Raw genomic sequence first — 20,776 nt, forward strand, 5'->3', positions numbered from 1 at the left:
CTAGCAATTCTACTCTGAGGTAAATTTCCAACATAAATGTGTGTGTATACATAATATATTGTATGTGTGTGGGTATATATATATATATACTCCCCCCCCACACACACACAATACATAAATTAAATGTATGTGTGTATGTATATACATACACAAACAGATACCTACATCAAAGGCATGTGGAAGAATCAAAATAGTGTTATTTGTAATAAACACATAAAATGTCCATCAACAATACAGTGGGTAATTTATAATATATCCCGAGAATAACATACCACAGAGATGAGTGAGATATTGACAACTGCAGCAACATAGACGGTCATCAAATACAAACATAATATTGAGTGGAAGAAGCTAGACAGAAGTATAGAACACTAACTAGTACACAGTGATAGAAACAGGATGGTGCTTACCTTTGGGGTAGGAAAAGCAAATAATGACTGGGTGAGGAATGGGTGTCTTCTCTCTTGATCTAGATGTTAGTGACACAAATGAATTCATTTTGGGTTTTTGTTTTGTTTTGTTTTAACTTTTATTTTATTTTATTTTTTAAGTAGGCTCCATGGCCACCATGGAGCCCACCACAGGACTTGTACTCATGACCCTGAGATCAAGACCTGAACTGAGATCAAGAGTTGGATGCTTAACCAACTAAGCCACCCGGGCACCCCTGAATTCACTTTGTTGGGTCAATACTTACAATATGCACTTATTTTTATATATGTATATCAGCTTCTGTTGAAGTTTAAGTAGTATGGGGTAACAAATATGCTTTATTCACTGCTGATGGGTGTATGCCTTCGTAGAACCTTTTTCAGAGGCAATTTGGCAATATTTATCAACTGAATAATTTCATTTCTAGGAGTTTCTCAAATGGACATACTCACTAGTAATAAATAAAATAGAATAATAAATAATAATTTTCTGAAGCATTTATGTGTCTTGTATTCCTTTAGACACTTGAAATGCATTAGTGTATTTATGTACTAATTCCAATAAACCGATAGATTGGTGATGTTATCCCACTGTAGGGAGGTGTGAATAGCAGCATTCCTTGTAATAGTAAAAATTAGAAATGTAAATAATCCCCAAAATTGAAATAAATATTAGCTCATTCATACAATAAAATAAATTAGGTAAATATATATGAAAATAGATTCATAATTTGCTAACAAAATAAATACCGAGGCTAAAATGATTATATTAGAGCTCATTTTGTTTTAAGAACTAAAGATAAACATACATATACATATGCAGAAACCAACCTGGAAGGATAAAAATTAAACTGCTGAATTTGGTTATCTCTGGGAGGTGGGACTGTGGGGAGGACTTGTACTTTGTAGTTTGCACATTTCTCTATTTATAGACTGTTTTATAATGAGCATGTATTACATTCATGATTAGAAAAGTCCATTCTCCATCAAAAGTAATAATAATAATATATCTTCATTTTTCCATTTTTGAGCTCAGTCAAAACTCAAAGCAATATGAAAAAAAACAACAAGAAAACAGCTCATCTTAAAATTTATCTAATAAAAACTAAATGGAATATATCTCAACACTCCTACATCGAAATCCCTTCATATTTTTTTTTTTGGCCAAATCTTAAGAGTGATCTTTAAATCCTTTTCCTCTTAACACCAGCCAACGCCAAAAACAGTGTACGGTAGTGAATATTTTTATACCCTCTTTATAAGAAAACTATGTCGTTGTTTCTTGCCTTTGTTGGTGATACTGAATGGAAACTTTAATTCACAAGGTTTAAAAGTAGACTTTGGGAAACAACACAAGTGTAAAAACTGTTAGTGGCAACAACATTTGCTAAATACTTATATCTGACTGTATGACAGATCAAGTGGAGCAGCTTTCGGGTATCTAATTCTAAAAATGAAGGTATATGAAAAAAAAAAAAGAAGTCCTTGGCACCTAGGTCAATAGAACTTCTTCTGACACAACTGTTGTTTGTCAATCTTACCTAACTAAAAAGGAATGTTCTGAAGAGTTGGATTTCAAAATAAGTGGGCCAAATTGCAAGACATAAACAGTGTGTTTATATGTACACAAAGAATTTAGGGAAATCCATAGCTAGGAGAAATGCATTTTAAACCAAAGCATTAACCACTCCTCTCCCCCTCTTCATTATGGCCTTCTGATCACACAATTCATCAAGAAGTTAGATGGCAAGCCTTTTAGTATTCATGCCTAAAAGGTCAGAAAACTCTGGCAAGAAGGAGAAAAAGAACAAGGAAAGAGAAAGAAATGAAAACAAACAAGAGACTTGAAGGAACCGTGAGCATCCAAACCCTGGCATTAGATTTGGCAACAGGTGAATTTTCTTTGGAGGGTATTAATTTTGTAAGTCAAAGCTATTAAAGCCGGACTTCCCGTTTCAGGTCTGGAAGGCATAACGCACAGGTCTCTTGCTCCAGCCCTCCCTGGGGGCTGTATTTTATCCAACTCATCCCACTCCCTTCACTGGCTCCTATTTTAAGTGCAAAATCTACTGGCCAAGATCATTCATTTAGTCTTGCCACATACTGTGCGGAAGTCTATGTCAACGTTAATCTGGCCTTCCCGGATAAGTATACATGGCTCCACTAAATGCACAAGCCTACAGTTCCCAAAAATGTCTCATGAGACTTTTAAATCTCAGGGAAATGTTCAATACCCTTCTGCCTCACAACTCAGTTGGAAACAGATTAATTGTCATTCGTTTATAAGACGGTTATTCACCATTTTTATTTTCACCTTACTCTTTCAGGTTTCTGACTCCAACAACCTTTGGACTACAATGGAATCAAGCCATCATATTTTTTTTCTTTTCTTTTCTTTTCTTTTCTTTTCTTTTCTTTTCTTTTCTTAAGAGCTCTTTCATACTTTCTCCATTTTTCTTCTTAAACCTTGATCCCTCCTATATTCTCTGCCATCAGTTTGTGGGCTGTCTATGGCTCTGGATAATGCCAACCCCTCCACTTGTGCCCAGCTCCCAACCCCTCTTGGCCAAATTTCCCTTCTCTCTCTTTCATTGCTCATTTTCCTCCATTTTACTCACTATTATTCAAAAACAAACATGCTAGTCCTCTCATTTTTCAAAACCTTTTAATACCTCCTTCCTCTCCAGGTACTACCTTCTCTCTCTTCCCTCTGTGCCAAAATTCCCTCAAGTGTTGTCTATTCTTACTGCCTCCAATCCACTTTCCCATTCTGTCGATGTCACTTCAAAGAGCACCCCACACCCCATACCACTCCAAGAAGCTGCTTGGGTCAAGGCATCAAGAACCTCCACAATGCTAAACCTAATAGTCATTCCTTGATCCTAATTGGTCAGTTTTCAACATTTAATATCCTCAAACACTGCCTCTTTCTGGAAACACTTTTCTTACTTAACATCTAAGTCAGGGCTATTCTTCTGGTTTTCCTTCTGCCTAACTGTCCACTTCTTCTCAGTCTCTTTTCCTGGTTCCATCACCTCTCCCAATAAGCAGTTCCCCAGGATTCAGTCAGTCCTTGGTACTCCACTCTGTGTTTACTTACTCTCTAGGTAATCTCATCCAGGGACATGGCTTTAATATCTTCTCTTTGCTAAACTCTCCCAGATTTGTATTTCCTGACTTCTTGTTGGACCTCCAGACTTAAATATCCAGATACATACTCGACACGCACAGTGGGACATCTAACAGGTATCACAAATGTAACTGGTATAAACTGAGCTCCTCCCCACTCTACCCCAATCTTCTCCACCTCAGCAAATGGCTATTCCATCCATCCACTGGCTCAGGCCAATAAATCCTGGAGCCTTCCTTGGTTCCTTTCTTTCTTTCACTGCCCCCTACACCATGTTGAATCCATCAGAAAGCCCTGTTGACTCTGTTTTCTAAATATATACAGAATCTGACCAGCATTTACTACTCTTGCTGCTACTACCCTGGTCCATACCACCATCGCTTTCTTTAGGCTTACTGCAACAAACACCTAACTGGTCTTCCTTCTTCCCCCTTGTCCCTTCACTCACTATATTTTCAACCCAGCTGACAGATCTTTTAAAAATTTTGGGGTCATGTCACTGCTCTGCTCAAAATCTTGAATTGGTTCCTATGCCACTCAATGTGAACATAAGGAAAATCCTTATTATGACCTCCAAGAGCTTCCCTATCATGCCCCCTTCAACATCCAAGTTTCCTCTCTGACCTCATCTCCTACTACATTACCCTTCTCTGGCTCTCTTTCCACCACAATAACCTACAACAAACCAGGTGCACTCTCACCTCAGGACCTTTGCACTCACTGTTACCTATTCCAGGAATACCCTTTGTATCTAAGATAGAAACATGGCTTACTACCTCACCTCCTTTAAGTCTTCACTCAGTGAGACCTTCCCTGAATACTGTAGTTAAAAGTTCTACCCTCCACATCCTTCTATCTCCTCTTCTCAGCTGTCCTCTACAACATTTATTGTCACATAACATTTTTTATAGCCTACATTCAACGTTAAGTTCCATGAAGACGGGGATGTATTCCCACTTTGTTCATTTCTGAGTCTCCAGCACTTGAAACAGTGCCTGGGACACAGTGTCTAACAAGTGAATTGAATGAATAAATGTGGTCAGCTTAGTAACTGCCAGGAAATGAGCTAGTTGCTAGGTACAGAACTGTTTTACTGCTCTAACTGCATCATGGTCTCTATAGTCAAAATTTCCCATTTGGATATCTCTGAAATAATTTTCATTCCAGAAGACATACCAAGTGAAGTATTTTTCATTACCAGACTTGTTTCAGATGCTTGCTAGGATAAGGACCCTTGTTACCAAAACACTATAGATCTGCCTATAGAGTAAAGCAAAGCATATTTTCTTCCCTTTTCTTCTGTTTTTTTTTCCCTTTTTTTATCCAGATAAAAATGACATATAACATTATATTAGTTTCAGTTGTACAACATAATGATTTGGTATTTGTACATGTTGCAAAATGATCGCTGCAGTAAATCTAGATAACATCCATCACTATACACAATCACAAATGCTTTTTCTTGTGAGGAGAACTTTTCAGATTTACTCTCTTAGCAACTTTTAAGTATACAATACAGTATTGTTAACTCTAGTCATTATGCTGTACTTTACATCCCCAGGACTTATTTATAACAGGAAGGTTGTACCTTCTGACCACCTCCACCCATTTCACCTACCCCCTCCTTCCCCCACCTCTGGCAATCACCAATCTGTTCTCTATATCTTTGTGTTTGAGTTTGTTTTATTTTAGTTTGTTTTTTCTTCAGGTTCCACATAGAAGTAAGAGCATGTAGTATTTGTCTTTCACTGTCTGACTTATTTCACTTAGTATAATGCCCTCAAGGTCCATCCATGTTGTCATAAATGGTAAGATTTCATCCTTTTATATGGCCCTATAATAACACTGCATATATATACGCACATATACATATACACACACACACATATATATACCACATTTTTATCCATTCATCCACTGATAGACACTGAGGTTGCTACCATGTCTTTCTTGACTATTGTAAATAATACTGCAATGAACATGGGATGCACATATCTATCTCTTCAAGTTACTATTTTTATTTCCTTCTGATAAATATCCAGAAGTAGAACTGCTAAATCACATGGTAGTTCTGTTTTTTGGAGGAACCTCCATACCCTTTTCCAGAGTGGCTGTACCAACTTATATTCCACCATCAGTGCACACGTTTCCCTTTTCTCTACATCTTTGCCAACACTTGTTATTTCTTATCTTTTTGATAATAATCACTCTAACAGGTATAAGCTGACATCTCATTGTGGTTTTGATTTGCATTTTCCTGATGATTAGAGATGTTGAGCGTCTTTCCATGTACCTGTTGGCCATCTATATGTCTTCTTTGGAAAAATATTCAGACCCTCCACCCACTTGCTAACTGCTTGGTTTTTGGTTTTTAGGATTTTTTGTTCTTAAGTTGTATGAATTCTTTATATATTTTGAATATTAACTCCTTATCAGGTAGATATATGGTTTTTATTTTTCTTTTTGTTTTGTTTTGTTTTGTTTTGACGAGTTCACTTTATTTTTTTCAAGGTTTTTTTAAATTAAATTTTATTATGTTATGTTAGTCACCATAAAATACATCATAGTTTTTGATGTAGTGATCCATGATTCATTGTTTTTTCTCCCATTTGGTAGGTTGCTCAGAGCATTGTTTCTTTTTAAACGCATATTTCCTTAAAAAAAATACTCCATAGAAAGCAATAGCAAGCCTTCTACCTTCTTTAAAATTAAGTTTAAAAGGTACAGTATGAACAGACTCAATAACAATGCCATTTTCTTAATTTTTCAATGTGTATAACTTGAGATTTTATCTGATTCTTGGCACCAGGATTCCTATATTCTGTTAACTTCTTGGCAAGAACCACATGGCATGTTTCCTTGTTGAGAGTTCATTACATGACTTGTTTGATTCACTTTTCAAAATTTGAAGGAAAACTCATATAACAAAGGTGGAAGAAAGTAGAGAGAACCCAAAGCAAAGAATTATTTAAGAAGCTACTTCTCTGGGCGCCTGGGTGGCTCAGTTGGTTGAGCGACTGCCTTTGGCTCAGGTTATGATCCTGGAGTCCCGGGATTGAGTCCCGGGATCGAGTCCCGCATTGGGCTCCCTGCTCGGCGAGGAGCCTGCTTCTCCCTCTGACCCTCTCCCCTCTCATGTACTCTCTCTCTCTCATTCTCGCTCTCTCATATAAATAAATCTTTAAAAAAAAAAAAAAAGAAGCTACTTCTCTTTTTCTGATTCTGAAGTCCCGGTGCTATAAGGAAAGCACTGTTAAAGCTAACTGCTATTGAAACAACAGACCACCTTGTGGTACTACTGCTCTGTGGTACCAAAACTCTTCTCCCTCCCAAGCACACAGTAGATGACATTGCCATTCCCCTTGCTCTTGGGGCCATGGCTGCATGACTGGGTCCTCTTTTATGAATCGATCCTATAGTTCAGGCTGAAGCATTAAGAAACTCCCATGTGATCCTCTGGCTGGCTGTGGAGAAGCCATTAGAAGACTCTGAGGTCCTAAGATGGTGGAGGAAGCCTGGATTTTTGAATGACCACAAGACAGGCTGCTCACTGGTCCACTCTGTGTCAGATGTTAAGCCATTGAGATTTGGGAGTTTTATTACAGTAATCACTGTTACTTATCTCAGGTAAAATATTGTTAGAAATGGTGCTCCCCAGAGGTAACTGGCACATAGTCTTATCAAAGGCATATCCTCCAGATATCTGGCAGGAGGGCATGTAAAATATACATATTGCACAGCATCAAGAAATCTGTTTTACTCAATGACTACCACAGCATGGCAAAAGTAATTTAAGGCTTCCAAGAACTAGGGAACAAGTCCTTAAATATAAGTTGAAATGACTTGCAATGCACCTGTTTAGTGACTAAGAATTTTTCTTCATTCTTTAAATCAAATTTAAGCTTAAACTATCCCCTTTTTACTCCCAATGAACCCAATAAGTATAGGTAATAAATCTGATAGTACTTCTGAATCTTTATCAATCAGAAAAATCTTCCAAAGACTTCTCTGAATATCACTACCAACCCATGACATATTTCTTCTTAAAACTGTAAAATAAATCCATCCACACATACTTTTTGAATGTCTATTATGTCCAAAGCACTGAGATAATTCTGTGAAGGAAGAAAAGCAGAATATATGGAGCCTCCAATCCCTTCATAATTCAATCCGTGTTTTTTTTATATTGTCACATATATACCTATGGTGATCAAGAAAGATCTTGGATGTAGGATGTAGGTGAAGGTAGATGAGACAGAAACAGAATGATGGAGTGGGAACCGAGGGATATGATAATGAGGAAGGTGAGGTAGAACCAGCTACTATTAACCAATGAAAGAATTAACCAGATACTCTGAGTTGAAGAGGTCTCCCCACTCCCCACATCAATACAGGTATCACCCAGCTCTGTGGCTCCTGAACTCTTCAGCCTTAAAGTCTCTAGACAGGTATTACATAGCTCAATGACTGCTGAACTAGACTCCAACCCTGGAGTCCCTTGGACCAAGGCTAAGTTTATAGTTTGAGGATCCTGGGAATAGTCCTGTGAAGGAACCCAGGCTCAAGTGTTCCTGGCAGGCTGAATTGGAGCCCAGGCTCTGATTGCTTACAACTCCCAAAGGTGCTAGATAGATAAAGGTTTACATCTGTAGTTCTACGGCTTATGAGCAGATGATTTATAGGTCACTGCTCTAAACCTCTAGTCTCCTCAGTTATAAAATGGGAATGAAAAAAGGACATATCTCATAGGGTTATTATAAGAATTAAATGAGATGATAAAGGATATAGCAGGACTTGGCACATAGTAAGCACTCCAGAAATGGTAGCTGTTTCATCATTTCAGTGCCTCAAATATGGAAGACCCAAGGTTCTAAGAGGAAAAAAAAAAAAGTCTTTAATTTCATCTAATCCTTTCAACCAACCCAAAAATTAAAAACAAACAAAAAACTCCTTCATTATCTGAGTAACCTAATTAGGAACTAATCTAAAGAATGCTCTGAAAATACTTTTAAATATAATGAGATGGTTTGAAGACTTAACAAAAGGCCTTCATAATTTCCCTCTATTTTATGGTCATTAATAAATAACCTGACTCACTGAAAGAAGAAATTCTGGAGATTGCCTTGGGTGTCCTGAAGTAAGTTTGTTGAACAAACAGCACATCATTTTAGCTGGAAATTAATTTTCAGTATCCAATCAACTAAGTAAGAGATGTTAACCTTTCAGTTGCTCCAATGTCAGGAAGCCTGTGGTCTGTGCAGGGGTGGAGCAGTCAAGGAAGGTAGTGGAAGGATGAGGGGTGTGGCATTCAGAAAGCTCACAGCAATGACTAATTATCAGTCATCATGGGAATACTTAGTCTTTGCCAACCAGAATGGCTCTCCCTGCACTAGAAACTGATATCTGCCTTGCTTATCTTGCCTCATATCCCACAAGGAATAGCTGATAATACAGGGAAGTGGATTTAGAACTCTTAGCACTTAACTCTGATTTGCAAACTAATCCTGATCTTCCCCCTTTACTCTTTCTAGAAGATCCTTACATTAGAAAGCCTATGAGACCCACCCCCATGGCTAAAGAAGTATACCAATTTAAAAAAAATAAATGGAAGTTTAAAATTATTACTCTCAATTATTCATGTACAAAACTTGTTCTTTGCGAGTTATACCTGTCAGATTATTAACCTGAGATAAAAGACTTCCTGCCTGCAGCAGGTGTCCAGTTTTCCTGACACAGCACAGGCGGATAGTGCACTGAGAATAGTTACATTTTACTAGGTTCTAAATAAAGCCAAAAGGATAGACTCATGTCAAACAAACCCCCTAAAATATATTAGCTCTTTCTATCCTTGGGGCTCAGTTTCCTCTTCTGAAAAGTAAAGGAGTGAAAGTAGATGATTTTTGAAGTTTCCAAAGGTAAAATTCTGAGATTCTCTCTTGAGCCAATATCCTCCATTAGCAGTGAATCATGTGGATATCCAAAATAATCTAGTCAAACTTAATACAATGTTAGAAGCCCCATCACAACGTCTGTTTGATCATCTCCACTGAAAGAAAATTTACTACCTCCTGAGGCAGTCTAATCAAACTTCCAACAATTATTTTCACTGGAAGGTTCTTTATTCTATTAAGTTGAAATCTATTTCTCTGTAATTTTCATGTATAGATCCTGAAAACTGAATGTTGTAATCATACCTCTCTGTATCAGGCTTGCTATATTGAATTTAACAATTTCCTTATCTAGCCTTAAAATAAAGTGTGTGTATAGACACACACACACACACACACACACACACACATACACATATGCCTTTGTATATTGCTTTATATAACCTTTGTATATTGCTATAGCTGAAGAGTGGAAACATCATTTCTTAAGTTATGAAGTCTTGAACTACATTCTCTATACCTATATGTTCTACGTCCTCTCTACCTACGTATATGTTCTATGTCCTCTATATATCTGTATGTTCTACATCCTCTATACTTATATGTTCTTTCCAAATTCTATCTTCCAACAAGCATAACAACAATCATCAGATGTTCAGAAGCACATTCATGTTTATTACAATGCAGAAAAAAATCCATATAAACACCTGCATTTTCATGTGGATTTTGTATACATATGCTTTATGAACAAGTAAGTGAATAAAGAAAACGTATGTGGCATATGCATATATTTGTAAAGGATGATATTCAAATATCCAGAAAGCATGGTTAAATTGATTCAAGCATCATTTTACCACAACCACTTAGTTCTAATGTCTTTGAAACTTTATCGCATTAAACATGCAAGAGAGCTCTTACAAGCCAGGTTTTAAGCTAATGAGTTCTATTCAGTTAAATTCTGAATAATAACATATTCATTTTTGTTTATTCTTATTTGCTACAGCTATAGTCATCCACAACACTCCTCTAAATGCTGGAATCCAAATCCTTCTTCACATTAATCCTAATCACTTTTCTAGGAATTTGGATTTGTCTGATTGCCTCTATACTTTCAAATCAACATTATATTTCTTATAAAGTCAGAAATAGCTGAACTTACTGGATATCTTGCTTCTAGAGAGCACAAAATGAGCACAGCAACATTCATAGTTAAGCATTTAATATATCTTTTCCAGATTATTTATTTGACAGAGAGAGAGAGTGAGCACAAGCAGGGGGAGCAGCAAGCAGAGGGAGAGAGAAGCAGGCTCCCCGCCAAGCAATGAGCCCGATGCAGGACTCGATCCCAGGACCCGAGGATCATGACCTGAGCCAAAGGCAGACACTTAACCGACTGAGCCACCCAGGTGCCCTCTTTTTCAGATTATTAATAAAGTGAGGAGTTGCATTTGTACTCACAGTTGGTACTGAAAACATACCTCAGCACTTCTGTATTTCAGAATAATCTTGATGGAGAAATTTAAAAGTATTTGTGAGCACTTATGAGGTCAAAGGTACTGCCTAGGCAAAGCAACAAAATAAACTTTGCTATGAACATCGTGTTTCAGCAGTCTCATTTGTAAAATGGAAGTAACACCACCAAATTCTTATGCCTGATAAGGTGTTTATAGCCACCAGAGGAGGAAAAAGCATACGAAAGATACTTAGAAAGTATCATATAGACATTAAGACATTAAATTAGTTGCCATTACTATTGCTATCCATATAAGTACCATTCTTATTTTAATATTAACCTACATGTCTGAATCCCATATTAAAGAAAAAAAAATTCAAGCTAGAATTTTCTGGAGGACAAATTTTCTCAAGACATTTTAGAATTTCCTGCTTATTTTACTTTTAGCCAAAAGTACTGCAAAAGCAGCCACTCTTGTAATTCTTTCACACCTCTGTTTCCAATCCTGGCCAGATTCTCAAATACGAAAAAGGTGTGTTAAGATAGTCAGGGGAAAAGTTCAGTGGGTGCTACTGAAACTCTAAAACAAACTCTGGAACAAAAGTGATGGTAGCAATTTTTTGGCACTCAGTTTGTGCTCCTCCCATCTATTGAGATGGTCAACCCGCCCTAATTTCTAGAGTTTTGATGATTAAACATTTTAATTGCCTATCATGTTTTCCTTATATTTGTAATCCTGATTGCCAGCATTGAAATCCTTTATCCGTCCAAAGCAATGGAACATATAGGAGCATCCAAACCTTGCCAGACTTGAAAACTTTAAGGCTACACATCTAACGTTCAGTAACTCTAGTAATAGAAGCACTTGACAACAAATTATGTTTTATTTATTGCCACTAATACTCACTCTAACAAGAATTCACAAGAAGGTCAAGAGAATTTAGACAGGGCATGAGGGCCATCTTGTTCTGATGGAAGAATCTCAATGCCCAGTGGTTTCCCTCTAGCTTGCACTAAGATCTTGGAGTGATAAAGGAGTTTATGTCAACCTTCTTCAGCTAAAGAGAGAGGGCTACAGACAAAGGATAGGATGGAGAATAATACTGGGGGTGAGGAAAGGGGGGGAATAGAATTCTTAATGGTAAAAAAATACCCACAAACAAAATGGGAACTAATATTCAGGTAGATTAATTTTGGGCGTTTTGATGATGTCATTCTTTTAAGGGCCATTAGAAGTCACTGAGTTATTTAAAAAGCAAGGTTAGAAGGATTTAGGGGAACTATGAACCTGCAGTTTCCCAGAAACATAAAGCACGCATTTGGCTAGTGTGCCTATAAGTGTATAATTAAAGGAAGAAAGCCCAGTGCTTTCCTAGTCATGGCAGCCAGGACTCCTATGTTTTATTTTTTTACTTAAAAGAAGAAAAACAACAACAGTGAAACTAAAACCACCAAGTTCAATTCCACGGGCCAAATCCTAAAAATAGGTCAGACCCAGCCTTCTTAAGGGAAGAAATACAAAGTAAGAAAAAAAAACAAAACAGAAGATTGGAACTGCTTTTCAAAGTCGTCTGAATTTGATGCCAAGTCCACAAGGCGGCTGGGTTTTTAGGGTCTTTTGTGAGTTATGTTAAGCTCTACACAGTCACTAGTGGCCATGTTCGTGATGCTGGGACGTGACGGAAAAGAAAAGGTTATTGAAAAGCATGCATGCTTAGTTCTTTATACCAATGCTCACAACATACAATTTCAGTTCTCATGGACAAAATTCACAGCTTTAGTTTAGAGTTGCATATATTAGTTTTCCATAAAGCCATACATAAAATGGTGGGATCAAACATATAAAACAGTTCATACTCTGCATTTTGAATATGGCTTTCAGTATGTATTTCTGCATGTATCACAAGGACCATGGTTTAAAATAATCCAGAGTTTATTTTAGATTTGTGTCCCATACAGATATAGGGACACTGTAATAGGAAGCACTTTAGGATTATGATTCAGAATTTTGCTTCATTATCACAGCATCATTCATAATCCTCTTTAGTTTACAATACACTCCAAGATAGAGATTTATGTTAGAGTAGTTTCCCTAATGGATCGACTCAGCCATGATTTTCATAAAGATGACATACCTATTGAGATCAAGAGAAAAGGCTCAGAAGGTCTCATGTTGTACATGCATCTGCCTTCTAGATTCACCTTTCAGCAAGCACTTATTGGGTATCTATAACCATGCCATGTGCTACGCTCGACACAAAGATAAATAAGGAAATTGGCATGCATTAGTGGAAAAACCTAAAATAATTTACGCAGCATGCTTAGCTCATTGCCTGGCACAGAAGAAGTCCTCAGCAAGTGTTAGCTACTGCAACAAGGACAGCAGCGCTGAAGACCCTTCTACATATGAAAACATTCCAAGATTGCTGGGCTTTCACTTTCCACAATGTATTATGCTATCAATTTCACTTTTAATAGCAACAAGCTTTCTTCCTGCCAGGCAAAGGGGGCGCTGACAAGGGTACAATGAGTAACATGATTAGAATGGAAAAACAAAGTATTATAGTTGCTCAAAATAAGTTGTGGAAATGAGGAAAGATTACCTTCTTGTGGGAGTTAATATTTGATCTGGGTTTTGAAAGATGGGAAGTGGTTCAGTACGAGAGCTCAGCTAGATTACAGATTACGTAAAGGGAGTCGTCAGGCACTATAGCAGCTAATCTTGAATGCCAGGCTAAGAGCTTATTTTAGATTTTATTCACCAAGGAATAGGAAGTCAGTAAGAGTATTTGAACAGGGAGTAAAATATACATATACGTGTCCACCTACGTGGGTGTGTGTGTGTTTCTATAAAAGTGCAACACTACACTAGTCTAAAATACTTTTTTCCTTTCTGGTCTGTAACTTACATTCTAGGAAATAATATAATGGTCTGGCTGCAGGAGACAAGCTAGAAGAGCTGGAGGTGCATAGCAGGCTCTCTGAGGTCAGGCACTGCTTCCTGGTTGGCTGGAGTACAGGCCTCGGATGGGTGACAACCTGGACCTGGTAGGTCCTGGAGCAGATGTCACCTCAGGAGATCTATGGATACACTCGGGGTAGGATGATGAAACCCTTGGACCCCGCCTGCCCAGGTCCCAGGAGAGATGCCTGATTTGTTCTGGAGCATTTGCACAGGAGGGACTGTAGTAGATTAAACTACTAGCTGCTCCTGAGGCTGGGAGAGAGCTCCTGCTTAGATCTGGAGGGATGTGGAAAGACAGAAAGGTTTCCGGTCTTCATCTTAAGAGTCGGATGATTCTTTGTCTACTGTTTGGTGTATTAGTTTCCTAGGACTGCTGTAACAAACTGGTTAAGTTAACATAACAGAAATTTATTCTCTCAAAGTTCTGGAGGCTAGAAGTCCAAAATTACAGTGTTGGCAGAACCATGCTCTCTTTGAAGGCTTTGGGGAAAGAATCGTTCTTAGCTTCTTCTAACTTCTGGTGACTACTGGCAATCCTTCGTGTTCTTTGGCTTGTAGATGCATCATTCCAATTTTTGCCTCTGTCTTTACATGGGCTTCTCTCCCGTGTGTGTCTATGTCCAAATGTCCCTCTTCTTATATGTTACCAGTCATTAGATTAGGGCCCACACCAATCCAGTGTGACTTCATCTTAACTTGATTATACCTGTAAAGACCCTTTTTCCAAATAAACTCATATTCACAGGTTCCAGAGATTGGGACTTCAACATATCTTTTTGGGGAACACAATTCAACCCATAATTGTTGGCTCGTAGATTACTGAAGAGAGTATAGAGTGTCTCCTCCCAACACTTACTGGTGGTTTCTGATCCAGTGACCTGGTATCTTAACTGTGGACTTACAGAGCCGTAAGTGTTCAGGATTCTGGGAGCCGGTGACACAAAACTCCGCAAGTGCCTGGAAAAAAACAGCCTCCAACCTCCCAACACTTCTGATCTCCCCACTACAAACTATCCAAGAGTTGAGTCTCAAGAAGGAAGGAAGCTACGAAGTGAGATTCACCTGAAGTGATGAAATTTAAGACAACCCCATCCTGTTTTATAGCTCTGTTTACTTCAGTCCCCACCCACCCCCCCAGGAGGTACACTCCCTGGCCACCTCTCATTGCTCAGACTCAGCTGGACAGTTTTCAAAAGCTTATGCAAGGACACAGGTGTGAGGGCTCAGGAGACCTCGTGCCGCTCACCTGCAAGAGGGGATGTGGTTGAGCTATCTGTCCTGAGAGAGGTGAAAGGAATGCACCAGAAGGGAGTGTTAGGGCCATTACTGACCTGTGCATACATAGAAATGTTGGTCGACTTCTACTTTACACTTTTGTTTGACAAATCTTAAAAAGAGTTTTGTTCGCCAAAACTCTGCATTTTTCTCTAAACTAAAAAGTCAGAGAAGTTTTATTATTGCCTTTTAATTGCCAACTCAGAATCAGGATCTCACGTGTTAGAGATTCAACAGATGGGTGAGAGGGTTACAGGAACACACTTTAACTCTATCCTTAGGATGTGCTTACATTTCCACTGACCCATGATGACGGCTAATGACAGCTGATGGGATTTATCACAATTGTAACAAATTCTTTGTCTAGTAACTTATAAAAATTGTTTCAAGTCTGCTTACCTTCCTAAATGCTAAGTACCATGAATATTGGGTCTTTATCTATTTAATTTGCTTCTATAACCCTAGTATGGTGCTCAGTATATAGTAGGAATTCAATAGATACTTGGGAATTGATTATAGGCCAAAAGGAAATGGAAATGGAGACCCAATAAGTCATTCTGCAGTTATGGACTTGGTCATTACATGAATATGAATCATCCAGGATTACTGAGCTGGGAAATTGTTGACTTTAAAGGTGGACAGGCATAGAGTTGACTTGATCTGTATCCCACAGAAAACTAAGGCACCAAATCCAGTGTCCAGCACCAATTTAGAACATATGTAGCTAAAAACTTGCTCATATCTTGAATTCAAATCCAAACTAATTTTAAAAAGCGATAAAATCTATATTCATATGAGTTTACAGAAATTTCTTAATTGATAAAGAAACTAATAACAAATATTACAAATGAATCCACTCTACTGCAGCCCATTATTTGTATATCATTGTAAAGTCTTAGCATGATTTTATTTTTAGTTTTGTATTTTACCTATACTTGTTAGTACTCCTCTTAAAATAGATTACCACAGCTAGTTCAGGGGTCTATACCAATATGGACATAGTAATTTTTCATAGCTTTATTCATTAAAATTAGTGAGTATTTGTGCTTTCACTGTACAATTCTTTTAACTTTCCTGTATGTCTGAAAATTTTCATAACAATATTTTGGGAAAAATAAAGTTAGAAAAGTAGAATAGATATGGGTCATTTATTGTCCCTGAATAGACAGCACATACTTACTTAAAATGTTATATATTAATGAAATGACTACATATGTACTTTTTAAACTCTTGCTTTCACATTTATCAGCATGCTCTTCCACTTAATTGCCCTGCAAACCTTGCGCAAGTCATTTCTCTGAGTTTCTTCAGGAACACAAGAATATGTCACATGCCCAAAGGTAGTCAGCTGGGTCAGATGATATCTTGGTATTATTTGATATAATTTCCCAATTAATGTTAATAGAAGTAGAGTATAAAACTCTAATTGCCTTAATCTGCTAACAGATATAAGCGCCCTCTTGTGTGTGTGAGTGCTGAGCCATAGGAAATTGCTATTTTTATACTGAGAAATTGTCAAATATCAGAGGTTTCCTAAGATCCAACATAATATGTACTGATATATATAAGACAACTTCTACCAGATACTCTATTTACTCAACAGGTACTTACTTGGCACCTACTTTATGTCAGCAATAAGCCTCCTTGTATGTCAGAAACAAGGAGGAAGAGTCCTTGCATTAGAGGGGTATATAGTGGTCTCTTTCTCCCCAGGTATATGATCTAACAGCAATGCTTATCATGTGCCATGCAAACACAGAGAACAGACCACTAACCCGGAGAGTGCCACTGGAGAGGACTTACTAAAGACATAATAGGAGTCTCTCAGAAAAGGGAAAGAAAGGTAAAGGCACTAAGGCACCACTGTGAGATGGCATGAAGGTATGAGAGGATTTATCCTGTCAGAGAATCATGAGAAGCTCAGGGTAAGAGAAGCATAGTGTAAGGGGCATGGATGAGGGCTCTGAGACAGGAGGAGTAGATTGGGTCCTAGTATAAAGGTCGTGCTACGAAGTTTAAGATTTTATCTTATTTATAATCTCATTATCAGTTTTGATTTTGAAAAAGATTTTAGATAGATAGCCGGTGACAATGTGAATGATACGTTAAAACGGAGAAGCAGGTCTCCAGGTGACAGAATAGGAGGCTGTTGCAAATGAATGAGAGCCTGAGGGCAGAAAAGAGAGGCTGGATTCACAGAGATTTCTGGCAATAGAACTGACAAGATTTGGTAACAATACCAAATGTATCTGTCATCAAATTGGGGAACTTTTAGGTCGTGGTTTCCTCAAATCTTTTCTGCATTGTTTTCTATCTCCTTTCAGACTCCACTTATATTCATGTTAGACCTTCTGATATTGTCCTACAAGTGACAGAGGCTTTGTTCATTTTTATTTAAATCTTTCCCCTCTTTGTTATTTAGACTGAATAATTGCTATTATCTATCCTCAAGTTCATTGACTCTTTCTGCCATCTTCAATTTGCTCTTAAACCCAGATAATTTTTTTTCCTTTCAGATATTGTATTTTTTAGTTCTATAGTTTCCACTTGGTTCTTTTTTAGAGTTTCTATTTCTCTGTTGAAATTTTCTCTACTGACTTATTGTGATCGTATTTTTCTTTACATTTTTATATAGTTGTAACAGCTGCTTTAAAATCTTGTTTGCTAATTCCAATTTCTTGGAGTAATTCTCTACTGATTACCTTTGCTCCTTGGTATGGGTATCACTTTCTGTTTTCCTCCTATTTAGTCATTTTGTTTTGCAACCTGAATCCTGCAGAGAATACGTTACATTTCTCTGGAGATTATTGATGTTTTATTTGTTTTCACAGGAAGATATCATAGCAAACTTAAACTCCAAATTATGTTTGCCCCGCAGTGGTCAGCAGCTGAACTCCCTGTTCAATCCCTTCAATCTTAGGTGGCTGTTCCCTACCACACATGCATACCTCACAAGTCAACCAGATATTTGGACAGAGTTAACATGCAGAATTCGGGGCTCTCCTTCTGTGTCTCTCTCCTTTCTGGGATTTTCACCCTCACTCTCCAATTGCTATGGTAACCCTCAATACAGTGCTGACTGGAGCTGCCCTCAGGTGACAAACAGTGAATATGGAAAGCTCACCAGGCACTATTCTGCTTCCAAGTACCAATGCTTCTCCAGTTTCTGCCCACCTTTTTTGTCCTCCAGTAGCTTCAGATAGTTATTATATATATATATATATATATATATATATATATATACTTTAACTTTAATATATATGTGTGTGTATATACATATATATATATATATACACTCACACACACACATGTGTGTATGCATCTCTGTGTGTGTATAAAATCATGTGTATATTGTGTGGGTGTGTGTATAATTGTTATCACTAGAATGTTGATTTGATCTGAACTACGACTACCAAGAGAACCCGTACCTAACGTAAGACTAGATGTATTCTGTTTAGAAAGTAACTAGAGGAAAAAACAGTAAGTAATAAAGTCCTTAAATGAAAAGTGAAATATATTACAAAAAAAAAAAAATAACCCCAAAGAAAAGTAAGCAAAAGAATGAACAAATATTTCACAGAGGGGGAAATACAAATGGTCAATAAACATATAAAACACAATCAATTCTAGCAACAGTCAAGTAACTTCAAATTAAGATAAGAATATTATACCTATTTTTAACAAAAATTAAGACAACTAACAAAACCAAGATATGGATCAATGGATATTTGTATACAGTACTTATAGGAAGATAAAAATTGTACAGTGGAAAATAACTTGATACTGTTTTGAAAAGTTGATCATTTACTATTCCATTCCAAAATATACACAACCTAGAAAATCTCTTTGTGCATCAGGAGTACTATAAGGCTCAGGAAAGCATGTTTCACAATAACATAAAAAAATCAGTGAATCCAAGTATTCACTTACAAAAGAGTGGACAAATTTTGATATATTTTCAAAGTTAATATTACACAACAATGAAAAGAATGACCTACCACTAGACATTAATATGTATTATCTTAGAAACAGTATCAAGTAGAAAAAGACTAGATACATATATTATGAAACCATTTTTATAAAGCTCAAAAAACAAGGAACTAAATAATATCTCATTTCAATTCATATGGCTACATAGTAACATATTTTTTTACAGATTTTATTTATTTATTTATTTATTTATTTATTTGAGAGCATGCACACAGGGGGAGAGGCAAAGGGAGAGGGAGAAGCAGACTCCCTGCTGAGCAGAGAGCCCAAAGTGAGGCTCAATCCCAGGACCCTGAGATCATGACCTGAATCAAAGGCAGATGCTTAACCAACTGAGCCACCCAGGTGTCCCAGTAAAATTATTTTTTAAAGAGAATAATTAATGAAAAATTCAGCATAGAGGTCACCTCTGGGGAAGAAACAAGAGATGGATAAGTAAAGAATAAAAATGTATTGGTATTTTTCTAATTCTTAAGGATGGGATGGGTTCACAGGTATTCCTTGGAAAATATGCTTCATAAATTATTCATATTTACATATAATCTTTCATATGCCTAAAGTAAAATATTAAAATGTAGAAGAGGCAGATAATGAATGGAACTTGGAAAAAGATGAATAAAAGCATAATACCAGGAAGGATATCTTGCTGTCATGTTTTTAGCTGAGTTAATACTACTTGGCTAGATATATTTTTTGTAAATCCCAACTAAAATAACATTTAAATAATTAGGTATTCAGATGTCTTTTAGAATTCGCACATTTTTTGGAGTAATAAGGCTTTCAAAAGTCATATTTGTGTCAAAAAAATGACATTTTGAATATTCATAACATAGTAGCTTGTAGAAAACATTTTTTGATGAGCTATTTTTTTAAGATTTTATTTATTTATTTGACAGAGAGAGAGAGAGAGTGCACAAGCAGGGGGAGCAGCAGGCAGAGGGAGTAGCAAACTCCCCATTGAGCAGGGAACCCAACACGGGGCTTGATCCCAGGACTCCTAGATCATGACCTGAGCCAAAGGCAGATGCTTAACCGACTGAGCCACCCAGGTGCCCCTTGATGAACCAATTTTGACTTCAATTTTCTGTACAAACGTCCTGGCACTTGAAACTTAGTACTTAAGTTTATTATTTAAATAGGCCCTCCCCTTTGGTTTACAACTAGTTTGGTAGTGTATACTAAGTAACTATTGTTACTGAGACAGAAAATACTAAAATTCATCATTCCCAAATAAGGTTTCTGAGTTAAGTTCTCTCCTACCCCAAAATCTTGTCTAAACTGATATGTGTTTTTTTCTTTTCAAAATGTGGGTCATTTTGAAAGAAATGCTTTCATAAGAAAACCATATATGATTAATGATAATTTGAAAAGGTACCCTAAAATTCTGTGGTCTTCTGAACATCACATGTTGAAAGAAAGCTATTTGGGATCATATTGTAAGCTTCCCAAAAAGGCTAAGGAGCCTTTTTCTAGTGATGTTATAGAGTTCGTCTTGAAAGCAGCTGGAAATATTTAGGGAAATAGTCACAATTTAGAACGTAATTAGATTCTTAGTCATCAGGGTAAAGAACATACTGGACAACAATGAGTATGCCAGGTTTTTTCAGACCAAGGACAGAAAGTGAGCTGCAAATCTAGAAAAGA

General features: G+C 37.1%; 1 long non-coding RNA gene across 1 annotated transcript in view; it reads right to left on the bottom strand.

Moving 5' to 3' along the window:
- Window positions 1-20,776, bottom strand: part of LOC114225657 (uncharacterized) — a 218,948-nt gene that overhangs the window by 156,667 nt on the left and 41,505 nt on the right. The gene's annotated exons all lie outside the window — the stretch shown is intronic.

The sequence above is a fragment of the Eumetopias jubatus genome, unplaced genomic scaffold, assembly GCF_037043125.1.
Source record: "Eumetopias jubatus isolate StellerSeaLion01/CBP00866 unplaced genomic scaffold, mEumJub1_p1.0 scaffold_6, whole genome shotgun sequence".
Taxonomy (NCBI): domain Eukaryota; kingdom Metazoa; phylum Chordata; class Mammalia; order Carnivora; family Otariidae; genus Eumetopias; species Eumetopias jubatus.